The sequence below is a fragment of the Apium graveolens genome, unplaced genomic scaffold, assembly GCF_009905375.1.
Source record: "Apium graveolens cultivar Ventura unplaced genomic scaffold, ASM990537v1 ctg2150_1, whole genome shotgun sequence".
NCBI classification, from domain to species: domain Eukaryota; kingdom Viridiplantae; phylum Streptophyta; class Magnoliopsida; order Apiales; family Apiaceae; genus Apium; species Apium graveolens.
This window is the reverse complement of record NW_027417547.1, coordinates 128,667-140,351: the sequence shown is the minus strand read 5'-3', so window position 1 is coordinate 140,351 and position 11,685 is coordinate 128,667. Positions and strand designations below refer to the sequence as shown.

General features: G+C 34.0%; 1 non-coding gene across 1 annotated transcript; it reads left to right on the top strand.

Moving 5' to 3' along the window:
* Nucleotides 1-11,307: 11,307 nt before the first annotated feature.
* Nucleotides 11,308-11,414, top strand: LOC141700326 (small nucleolar RNA R71). The gene has a single exon (XR_012566293.1). It is a non-coding gene; the product is annotated as a small nucleolar RNA R71 (small nucleolar RNA).
* Nucleotides 11,415-11,685: the final 271 nt, after the last annotated feature.

Genomic DNA, 11,685 nt, shown 5'->3' with positions numbered 1-11,685 from the left:
AACCTTATGAGCAGAAGTATCCTACTCATAATTGGGGGCTAGCAGTAATAATATTTTCTTTGAAAGAATAGGAAACATGATATGTATGAAGAAAGGTGTAAGATATATACGACCCTAAGAGTTTGAAGTATGTATTCACGAGGAAAATCAATGTAGTAGCAAGCGATAAGCAAAAAGAAGAAAACGAACATAGAGACTGCACCGGAAGAATTATCTATGGAATTTTAGAAGTTTGAATTGAAATTCAGAGTTTATAATCCAAAAGGAGCAAGGATGGATAGTATGACCTTTCTGTCAAAGTTGTTAAGGGAAAGATAAGGACATGTCAAGAGAAGATAATGGATTACGATGTTAGCAAGAAATTTATGCGCCCAGGAGAATGATCACGATATTATCTAGTTTTCTTCCAGTACTTGGATGTTACAAGTAAAAAGAATTAAAAAATGAGATCCCATGGGGAATTCATATATAAGTATTTAATTATTGAAGAAATGCCAAGATATACGAGAATTTAAAGAAAAATAGTGATAACCAAGTACAAGAAGGAAATTTCAAAATGGATTAAGAAATGATGGATATGTCAAAGAATTAAGACGAAGTATCGGAGGCCTAGTGGACAAGGCAGACCAAAGAGTGGTTTTACAAGAAGCGAATCGTAAAATGTACCAGTAATGTTGAAAGAGAAAAGGAATGAAATTATGAGATTATGTACTGATTATCGGGAGTTGGACAAAACAACAAATAAGAATAAGTGACCCCTATAAAGAATTAATTACTTACGAGACCTACTTAAAGAAGTATGTGACGTTTCGGGGATTAATTTAAGATCCGACCTGAGAACATATCAGAGATTACGATTAAAGTGAGTTATGAGCATTGCAAGCTCCAGAGATATTATGTGAAATAACAAGTGTATCAGTTGTCTATAAGGAATTGAGGAACATGTTGTATAAGGAGTACTCAGATAAGTAAATTGTATTTATTGATAACATCTTCAGTTATTTAGGGAACTATACGCTGAGTCTTCAAGAATGAAATTTTGACTAAGGTTAACAAAAGATTCTGAATTAATCCATTAACAACTACCTAAGCAAAGCCGTATGATAATAGATTCCTGATGCCGATAGCAAGAATTGGATGTAATTAAGACCACCAAGGAGTTAATAAACAAATTAGAAAGAGTGGAATCTGAAGTCCAAATACTTAAAGGTGATAATATATGAATCTATGAGATTACTTTTCAGCCTTAACTGATGAAAAAGAGTAAAGACATGTTTAAATGTTTGGAAACCAAGTTAAAAACGAGCACCGCCTATCATCCTTAAACGGGGAGTCAAAGTACGGAAGTGATTCAGGAAATGTAAGATATGTTGAGAGGTTGAGTTTTAAGGAAACACTAGAATGATCATTTGTTATCAATGTCAGCTTTAGAATGTCACTTTACCAAGCCTTATGTGGACGCAAGTGAAGGTCCCCACTTTATTAAGATAAAGTGGGAGAAAAGAAGTTGTCAAATCCTAAGTTAATTCAGCACACCAAAGATATAGTGAAATTGATTGAAGCAACTCGGAATAGACAAAGAAAGAAGGTGGAGTTGTATCGAGAGAGAATATGAGTATAGAAATAGGACAGTAGTGTTAGTGCAAGTTTCATCTTGAAGGAGACTGGATAAGTTTGAGTAGAAGGGACAGGTTAAGTCCTAAAATTAATAAACCATTCGAGGTATTGATAAATATAGGTAAAGTTGTCCATAAGTTGATGTGACCGTCACAACAGTGTGTACATATAATGTGTTTTGCCTGTCAATGTTAAAGCGATAAGTATTTGATTTGAATTAAGCGATTGATTAGGAGCCAATGGGCTCTTGTCCAGGAAATGAGTGTATATCTATAGTGAATACTTTTGAAATCCTCGAGTAGAAGAGTCTACTTGGAAATTAGAGTCAAATATGCTTGAAAAATATCCTCACTTGTTTAGTTAGACCAGATTCTGAGGACAGAATCTTTTTAAGGGGGGAAGGATATAATGACTCGTGTATTTTAAATTATTTAAATATGTGATTATGGAAATTAATAGATAAATAAAATATGTGTATTGGTTTTGACCGCTATGTGTTGTTTGATTAGTAGCTGTATGTGATTTATGGTGTACTGGGTTGTCCGCATGATTAATTTTGGAGTCGTATTGAATTGTTTTTAATTTCAAAATTGGATTTAATGAAAATTTATTTGTATAAATATTTGGAATATCTCTAAAATTGTTTTTATGATTTTATAATTACAATAATTATTTTTAGGACTTTATAAAATTGAGAAATCAATATTTCATTAATTATTTATTTTAAATGATGTTTTGAGTATGTTTATGGTACAATCCATATTTAATTATGGAAATCTTCAAAAATTATGAAACTTATATTTTATTAAGTTCGTATTATTATGAGAATTTTAAAATTATTTTGGAAATTTTCGGGATTAATTTCACCCGCCCGTCGATTCGTTTAATTGCGAAAAGCGGGTACAAATTGCATTTCAAAAATTGTTTAAAATTTCAAAATTTATGTTTTGTAAAAATTTGGGATATTTGTAATATTTTAAGACTATATTCATGGTTTTATGAATTTGTTTACGGCAGCTCGGTTCGTTAATTGTGAAATGCGGGCCATAAGTTACGTTTCAAATATACTTTAAAAATTTTAAAAATTTATTTTTAATACTTTGGAATTATCTGTGACATTTAAAAATTTATTTGAAAATTTTCGGGATTAATTTATTCGCGCGATGGTTCTTTAAATGGTAAAACGGGGTAAAATAGGGCTGTCAGAAAAGGAAAAAGGGCACGTGGCGAACTTAGAAGAGGTGTGGCAGTATTCATATATACGTGTTAATACTGGATATGCAGAGAAAATGAATGAATAGAATTAATTAAATATCTTCCCTTGTTCCCTATTTCTTTCCCACCCTCTCTCCCCCTATCTTCTCTTTCACGTCTCCTCTCTCTCCTCCCTCTTCCTTTCTTTCTGTTCTTCTCCCCTTCCCTGTTGTTTCTGGCACCGCCTTACTCCACCTTTCCGGCGACCCCATCTCTGTTAGTCTTGGTTTCTTCCCCGGTTGTGGCCACCATCGCTGCCTGCTTCTTGTTTCGCGGTATGTATGTATATGCGCGTGTATATACACGCGCGTGTATGTGCAGTAAGCGTTTGTGCTGTTGTGTTATCGTAGTTGCCTTTCTTTACTTCCGATTGCCTTAATTCTTTCCGATTACCTTAACCTCTGGTGTTGTTTCGATTTTGTGATTATTAATCGAAATTGGTATTTTCTGCAGAGAATTCATTGAGTAATTCCGTGATATAATATACTTTTTGTGCGGAGAATATTTGAATAATCGATGAAATTTATGTTGGAAACCCGAAATTAATCGGGTACCCGTAAATTTTATCGCCGTCGCGATGAGTTTCGGCGAGCCGGACGGTGGACTGGATCAATAATTCTGAGTCCTAAAATTTTTAAAAGATTAATTTAGTTAGTAAAGCTATTTTTAAAATAAAAAGTATTTATCGGGTATATAACGATTGTATCAAAATTTTGGTTACGTAACTGATTGTGGTTGGAACTTGTGAAGTGGAATGCGATTGTTGTTGAAATAATTGATTTGATTGGTGAATAGTTGTGGTGAATTGGCGTCGATTGTATTCGATGGGTAGTCCGATAAACGAAGGAGACGCTGCCCGATTTCCGGGAAACAGAATTACGTAAATACGGGAACGTATCCGATGATTATCGGGACATCGAGTGACTATATATATGTGTGTGTGTGTTTTATACGAAACTTGATTGTACGATGTGATGAAATATTTTTCCAAATCGATAACCCTGATTTCGTAAAATAAAGAGTATATGTATTTTCCGAAAACGAACACCGAACCGATTTTCGAGATTGTGAACCTTACTTGTTGCGTGTGTTATTATAATATACATAATTACCAGTCGGGTTTGAATATCGTTGGGTAAAACTGGTATCGAGGATATGTCAAGCATACCTAGACGTCTAACGTAGGGTATTTCAACCCTGTAGGTTATAGTCGAGACCTGGAAGTGGACGATGGACTAGAGATGACCTAGTAGTCAGTCGACGTGCTCAGTAGAGTTTCAACAGAAAAACTTGAGTATCAAAGTCGAATCCAATGGCATCTAGTGGATAGACAATAAAGCCTGAGCGACAGAGTCGGCTCAGAGTTGATCAGTAATAGTTGTAAAGCCCTGTAAGGCAAGTACTTCTAAATCTTTTTCAAGATATAATGCAAATGTTTCTAAATTCGCTCGTGAAATGTTGTTAAGTATTCAAAGTAGCTCTGTCTTATATTATAAGTACTTTGAATCATACAACCTTGAACCCAAATCACCTTATTTGATCTTTGAGCCATAAGCCTTAAATTTTCGTAAACCATCATTTGTTATTTTCAGATACCAAATCACATAAATATGACACTACTCCCCAAATATATAACCACCAAACACCAAACACTGGAACAGAATTTTTTAAACATACAGATACTTTTATACTCAACCATACCTTGTGACATCAAAGTACTAAAACCTTGTAAAAACATTGTTCATCTAATACCCGATTAATTACAGGCTGGAGGCCATTTCTTTTATATACTTTGACATACCCTTTTGGTATCCATAAATTTTCACCATGCTCTTATACAAATGTTGTATTGTTATTGATTATGATATGGTTTTATTGAATTATATTGTTTATCATATTGAACTGCTTTAGAATTGGATAGTTTTCATTATGTGGACCAGATTCGTGGTCAGACCATATCAATGGACAAGTTAGGCCAATGTGTGCCTTGGATCCAGTAGTTGGAGCAGTGATGTGTGCTTTGCTTGGGGTTAGTGCATAACTGATCAGCAGCCTAACCTTGGTTTTATAAACTTAAAATGAATATCCAATTCTATTGATTCTTTAACAAGAAACTTGATTCCTTTGAATCATCTCGTTTGATCATTGTGTAGCCTCTGTTATTGTTATTGTGACTTGCTGAGCTAGTTAGCTCACTATTGCGAATTTTTTTATATATTTTACAGTTAAAAATGATATGGATTATAGTAAAGTTCCTCAGTCCAAAGTGTGAGCTATGATTCCAGTTTGAGTTGGATCGAGCTAGCAGAAGCTTCATATAGTAGTGAGATAATAAGATTGTAAGAATAATTTCATTATCAGTTGTAAGTTAAATTAGTTGGGATTTGGTACGTTGTAATAAAAGTTAAGGTTGTGGCTTGTTTTCGTACTTTAACCTGTTGCGATCCGTGGTTATATGAAGCAGGGTCATTGCAAATAATATTTCTTATATAGGTTTATATATTGTGGACCCCAAACTTTTGACCCGGGTTTGGAGGGCGCCACAGCTAGACCTGGAAAAATGGGTCTGTATCCGAAGAACCGAACCGAAATTCATGAAACCGAGATCCGATCCGAGATCCAAATCATACAATCCGATAATTATCCGAAAACTGATTTAAACAGATCTGAAAAATACCCGAACCGAAAATTTAACCGAAAATGATCTGAAATACAAGATCCGATTATAATTTGAAACCGATTAAAATCAAATAATATATTACCCGAAATAAACAAAATTTATACTTTAAACGATTTTATGTTTATGATAACATACTTATTTAATCATATTCTTTTGTAAAGTACATTATATTACATTAAAAATACTAAATTAAATGAAAAGATATTTTTTAAATCTCAAAAATTGAAAAAATAAATAAGCCATGATCCGAAAATATCCGAACCTGTTAGGTAATGAATTACACACGGGGGGGGGGGGGGTGAATGTGTTTTAGTATTTTTATGCTTTTCTTGAACTATTTTGATTTTGAACAAAGTAAATCAAATTTTGTAGTAAGTTGTGTTATAACAGAAGTTAAACATGCAGCTATGAATAACACAGATTTTTTCAAAACTCACTTCATTTTATATTAAAATTAAGAATGTTTTGCTACAAAATTTCTAGGCTCTTTGTTGAGAAAAAGCTTAGCTTCTACTTGAGAGAATATCCAAGAATTTCTGATCTAATTGTTGCATCTAACAAAGGACCAGTGTTAACTTTATAACTCAGTTAACTTCTGGTTTACACAGTGTAATATCCAGGAAAATTATGTGAATATTATATGTTAAATAAATATTATGTGTTTGTATAAGTTAAAATGTTCATTGCCATGATATTACGTGTTATAAATGCTACTTGTGTTCCCGTGTGGACCAGAAAACTTTTTCAATTGATTAATATGTATTTAAACTGCAATTATATGAATCAATATGTAATCTAGACTCGTATTTATTTGTGTTTTTATCGAGATACTCGTTTTATCTCGTTTTATGTGCGTTTGAATGTATTTTATGTGTTTTCAAGGTTTTCTGTTAATTTAAGTATCATTTCTATTTTTCAAAAATCCACGGACCGGGACCCCACCAGGACGTCAAAGCCCACAAAATTCATGTTTTTATTTTTATAAAATCATTCGTATTTTAAATACCTAATATGTTTGTATTTTTGAATTATTCGCAATTTTCGGGGAATTTTGATTTAAATTTTATATTTTATTACTTTTAAAATTATTCCCCGTAATTATTATTTTGGGCCTAATTATTTTAATTATGGGAATAAAAAAACCCTTAATTAATTTTGGGGATATATTTTCTGTAAATATAAATAGCTGTAAAATACTTATTTATTTCATTATTATCATTAAAAATTCAGAAAATAAAAACAAAAATTCAAGAACACTTTGGGGGTGAAATTTCCTGCATAAACATTGATTCATGATTTTGATCGATTCAGGGAACCAAATCAAGTGTTCTAGTAAATAAAACGATCCTTTTTTCAAGCCCTTTCTGTTGATATCAACATCGCAATCTAAGGTTAGGTATTGAAGAAAATCGATTTTCTTCTTCTTGAGCATGATTTCGTTTTTGAGATATGATGATTTTTGAATGATTCTGGGTTTACAAATAGTTTTAAAATGTTTATTGGAGTCGATATATATGTTTACTTCAGTTGTTTAAATCCCGGATATATATAGACGAGTTCTTGGTTTTTGATATTTTTCTTTTCGATTTCTTGATTCATACATATTGTTGTTGTTAGAGTTGATGATAGTAATGGATTTTATACACTCTGAGCTTCATTTTCGTGTAAAGATTGTTGGATTTGGTTGTCAGTCGCGTGAATTGCGATTTTCCGATCATAGTCGCCGATTTTGATTTTAGATTCATCGGAATCGATGAATTATTTATCGTTTGGTGTTGTTGTTGTTTGATTCGTAGCCGAAAATCGATTTAGGATATGTTGCACTGAAAAACCGAATAAAACGGAGAGGATTTGATGTTGTTTGGGTTTGTCGGAATTCCACCGCGGCTCACCGGAAACGACGAAGCTCGCCGGATTCTACGTTTGGTCCGGCGAGTTCTTCGTGTTCTTGGCAACCCAGAAACCCACTCTATTGACCCATTTCTTTTTAATTCTGACCCGCTTTTGATCCCATGAAACCCTAACCCCCAATTTCCATTTGTGTTTCCCAAATTTTGATTTAAGAATATTTCAAAATTCCTTTTTCCTATTTTCAAATTTTTTTTCTTAAATTCAAAAATCATTTAATTATTATTCTTAAATTCTAAAAATCATATATTTAATTATTTTTAAGATTCCGAAAATTATTTTCAATTATTATTTTCAAAAATACAAATTTGATTTAATTATTTTTGATTTATTTTAGTTAATTGTTTATGAACTTAATTAATTGATTAATTCATTTAATCAATTAATTTTGTTTATAAATAGTTAAATAAAATGTAAATTATTTATAATTAATTCAAATAATTACTAAAAATCACTTTTAAACTTTAAAAATTTATACTTTGGTATTTAAAAATCAATTAATATTATTATTAATTGATTTATTCCTATTTAATTCTTATTTTATTCGTTATAAATAAACCGTTCGTCCGTTTAATACGAAACGAATGCGTATAGACTCAGAAAAACATTACGCTTCCAATAAAAATATTTTTGAGACCTAATTTCTTTTGTAATGCAATGTCATTTAAATTGTGTATCATTCTAAGTCAGTATCTGATCAATAAACACTATTATTAACCTGATTTCAGTTCTGAACGTACTGAGACCTATTTGTTGACTATCTGATATATGTGTTGCATGAGATATATGATTACGTGTTATATGAATACCATGATTACATGCTAAGTGATATGCATGCTATTTGTTTATAGTTTTAAAATGCCATGAGTAGTTATAAACGATCGGGTAGACGTCAAGACGTATAGTTACGTCGATTAAGTTTGGTTCTGTCAATTAAAATGTTATGGATATGTTGTGAACTTGATGATTTCATTAACAAAACACCTTAGTAGATTTTACTTGGTGAAAAATGTAGCACTCGACGGATAAGGAACATAGTCCCGACGGATGACTCAATATAGTCCCGACGGATGATGATTTATTATCCATCCAGTGAGTAGCTTGTGTAATAATGAGTCTGTAACACATTTCTGCATACACCTTATTTAGATTCTGTAGTAGCATTTAAGTCATGTTGACTTTAATTAGATATGCAAAATATGTTGATTAATTGTACATATATGATGTCTTGTAATTCTGCATAAATGAAATGAAGTAAAGTGCCAGATAGCTACCCGGCGGATAAACAACAATGCCACTCGACGGATGATCAACAAGGTAACCCGACAGATGATCATGTACCCGACGGATAATCAATTCAAACATCTGTTGACAGTGACAACACAGTCACATGTGTCGAGTGTATGCAAAATGAATGTGGAAGCCTATTCAACTGGGTTTTAGAGAACAAAGAAGCATTGCCATTTCCATGCTATTATGAAGATATTCAAAGATGCTGGAATAGAGTAATGAAGCAGCATAATATTAGACTTGATAGGTTTTTTTATTATTATCTTGTCTTATTACTTTGTAATCTTGGTGATATATAAACCAAGAAGTAGCAAATAGAACAACAAGAACAAGACTAAGAACATTATCTCAGAGAAACAATTGTAAGCTGCATCCTTAGCATTTCTCTGTAAACTTAGTTGTTCATATTTGTAAGCAGATGTGAGCTAATCTTGCTACACAGAGTTCTCTTGATATAATATATATCTCTGGTGGATACATTCAAATCCACCAGAAAGTTTTTAAAGACTTATGTTTTTAATTACTTATGTTTTGATTTTACTAACTTCTTATTCCGCACTTTGCAAATCAAACACTCATATATTATTAAGATAGAACATTTCATATTTTTGAAAAAGGTTCAAGAATTCCATTCAACCCCCCTTCTGTAATTCTTATTGCATTGTTAGGGACTAACAATTGGTATCAGAGCACGCTCTTGAAGAACAAAGAGTTTAAAGATCACAACAAACAACAAGATGAACAAGAAGGATGTAGGAGTCAAGATTCCTTTTCTGGAAAAAAATAATTACCATCACTGAAAGGTAAAAATGCATCTTCACTTACTTTCTCAAGATGAGGCTTATGTAGATTGCATAGAGAGAGGCCCTCATGTACCAATGAGAGCTGCAACTGGAAATGAGCCATCAGTTCCCAAGCCATTAGTTCCTCTTTAGCTGTGGGTAACTTTATTTCCTTGAACACATTAAAAGTGACCTTTTGATCGTAAACCTTCATCGAAAGCTCTCCTTTTTGCACATCGATCATAGTTCGGCCTGTAGCCAAGAATGGTCTTCCCAAGATGATAGGAATCTTCTTATCTTCCTCGAAATCAAGAATTACAAAGTCAGCAGGGAAGAAGAGTTTATCCACCTTGACCAAGATATCCTCCACTATACCTTGTGGATAAGTGATGGAACGGTCAGCTAGTTGCAATGACATGTATGTTAGTTTCGGATCAGGCAGACCAAGCTTCTTGAAGATAAATATGGGCATCAGATTGATGCTAGCTCCTAAATCACATAAATACTTTTCGAACGATAAGTTTCCGATGGTGCAAGGAATAGTGAAGCTTCCAGGATCTTTAAGCTTCGGAGGCAACTTCTGTTGCAGCACAACATTACATTCCTTTGTTAGAACAACGGTCTCTAAGTCATCGAGCTTCACTTTCCGAGAGATTTCATAAATCTCGCATAACTAGGCATCTATTCAAGAGCTTCAGCGAAAGGTATGTTGATATAAAGTTTCTTGAACACCTCCAAAAACTTCTCAAACTGCTTATCCAGCTTTTTCTTCTGCAGCCTCTTAGGAAAAGGAGGTGGAGGATAGATCTGTTTCTCCCCTGTATTACCCTCCAGAGAAGTGTGTTCCACAATAGTCTTCCTTGGTTCCACCTCTACTTCCTTCTGCACATCTTCTTCAGCCAAAACTTCAGATTCTGGAACTTGAGACTTTTCAGGCTCTTCGTCTTGCTGAATTTGGGGCTTTGCAACCTTTCCAGACCTTAAGGTGATGGCGTTCACCTGTTTTTCAACTTCCAACTTGCCTGGATTGGGTTCTGTATCACTAGGAAGCGTTCCTGATGGTCGATTCAATAAGGCATTAGCAATTTGCCCTATTTGGTTCTCCAGGGTCTTGATAGAAATAGCCTGGCTTTGTCATATAAGAGCCCGGTTTTTGCACATAAGCCTCAACTCCTTCAATTCAGATTTTTCATTCGAAGATAGACCTGCATCATGATTTTGTTGTTGAATTTGGAGTTGTTGTTTTGGTGCAATTTGTTGCTGAAAACCAGGAGGGTTGAATAGTTTATTTCCAAACTGCTGGAACGGCTGTTGCATCGTATTCTGATTGTTGCTCCAGCTGAAGTTAGGATGATTCCAGTTGTCAAGATGATAAGTGTTTGAACTGGCTGCTGCGATCTCTGAAAGTTGCTCACAAACTGAGCTGAGTCACTAGATATAGCGCATTTCTCTGTCACATGCGGGCCTGCACACAGCTCACAAACACTAATTATCTGCTTAACACCATAGTTAGCCAGAGAATCGATCTTCATAGACAACGCCTTTAGTTGAGCAGTGATAGCCGTAGCTGTATCCACTTCAAGAACTCCTGCTACCTTGCCCTGTAGACATCTCTGGATTGGATACTGATATTCATTAGCAGCCATCAGTTCAATTAGATCATAAGCTTCCTCATAGCTCTTTGCCCATAATGCTCCGCCTGATGCTGCATCGAGCATGGGTCTGGACTGTGCTCCCAACCCATTGTAAAAACAAGTGATGATCATCTAATCAGGAATTGCATGATGAGGACACTTCCTAAGCATCTCCTTGTAGCGCTCCCAAGCTTCATATAAAGATTCTCCTGATTGTTGCGCAAATTGAGTAAGAGCATTCCTGATTGCAGCTGTCTTCATCATAGGGAAGAATTTAGTAAGAAACTTCTGAGCAAGATCTTCCCAAGTAGTAATCGAACCAGCTGGTAGAGAGTGTAACCAACTCTTAGCCTTATCCCTCAGAGAGAATGAGAACAGTCTCAGCTTCACAGCATCTTCAGAAACACCGTTGAACTTGAAGGTGTCGCATATCTCAATAAAGTCCCTAATGTGCATATTGGGATCTTCAGTTGGAGAACCCCCAAACTGGATTGAATTCTGCACCCATTGAATTATGCCA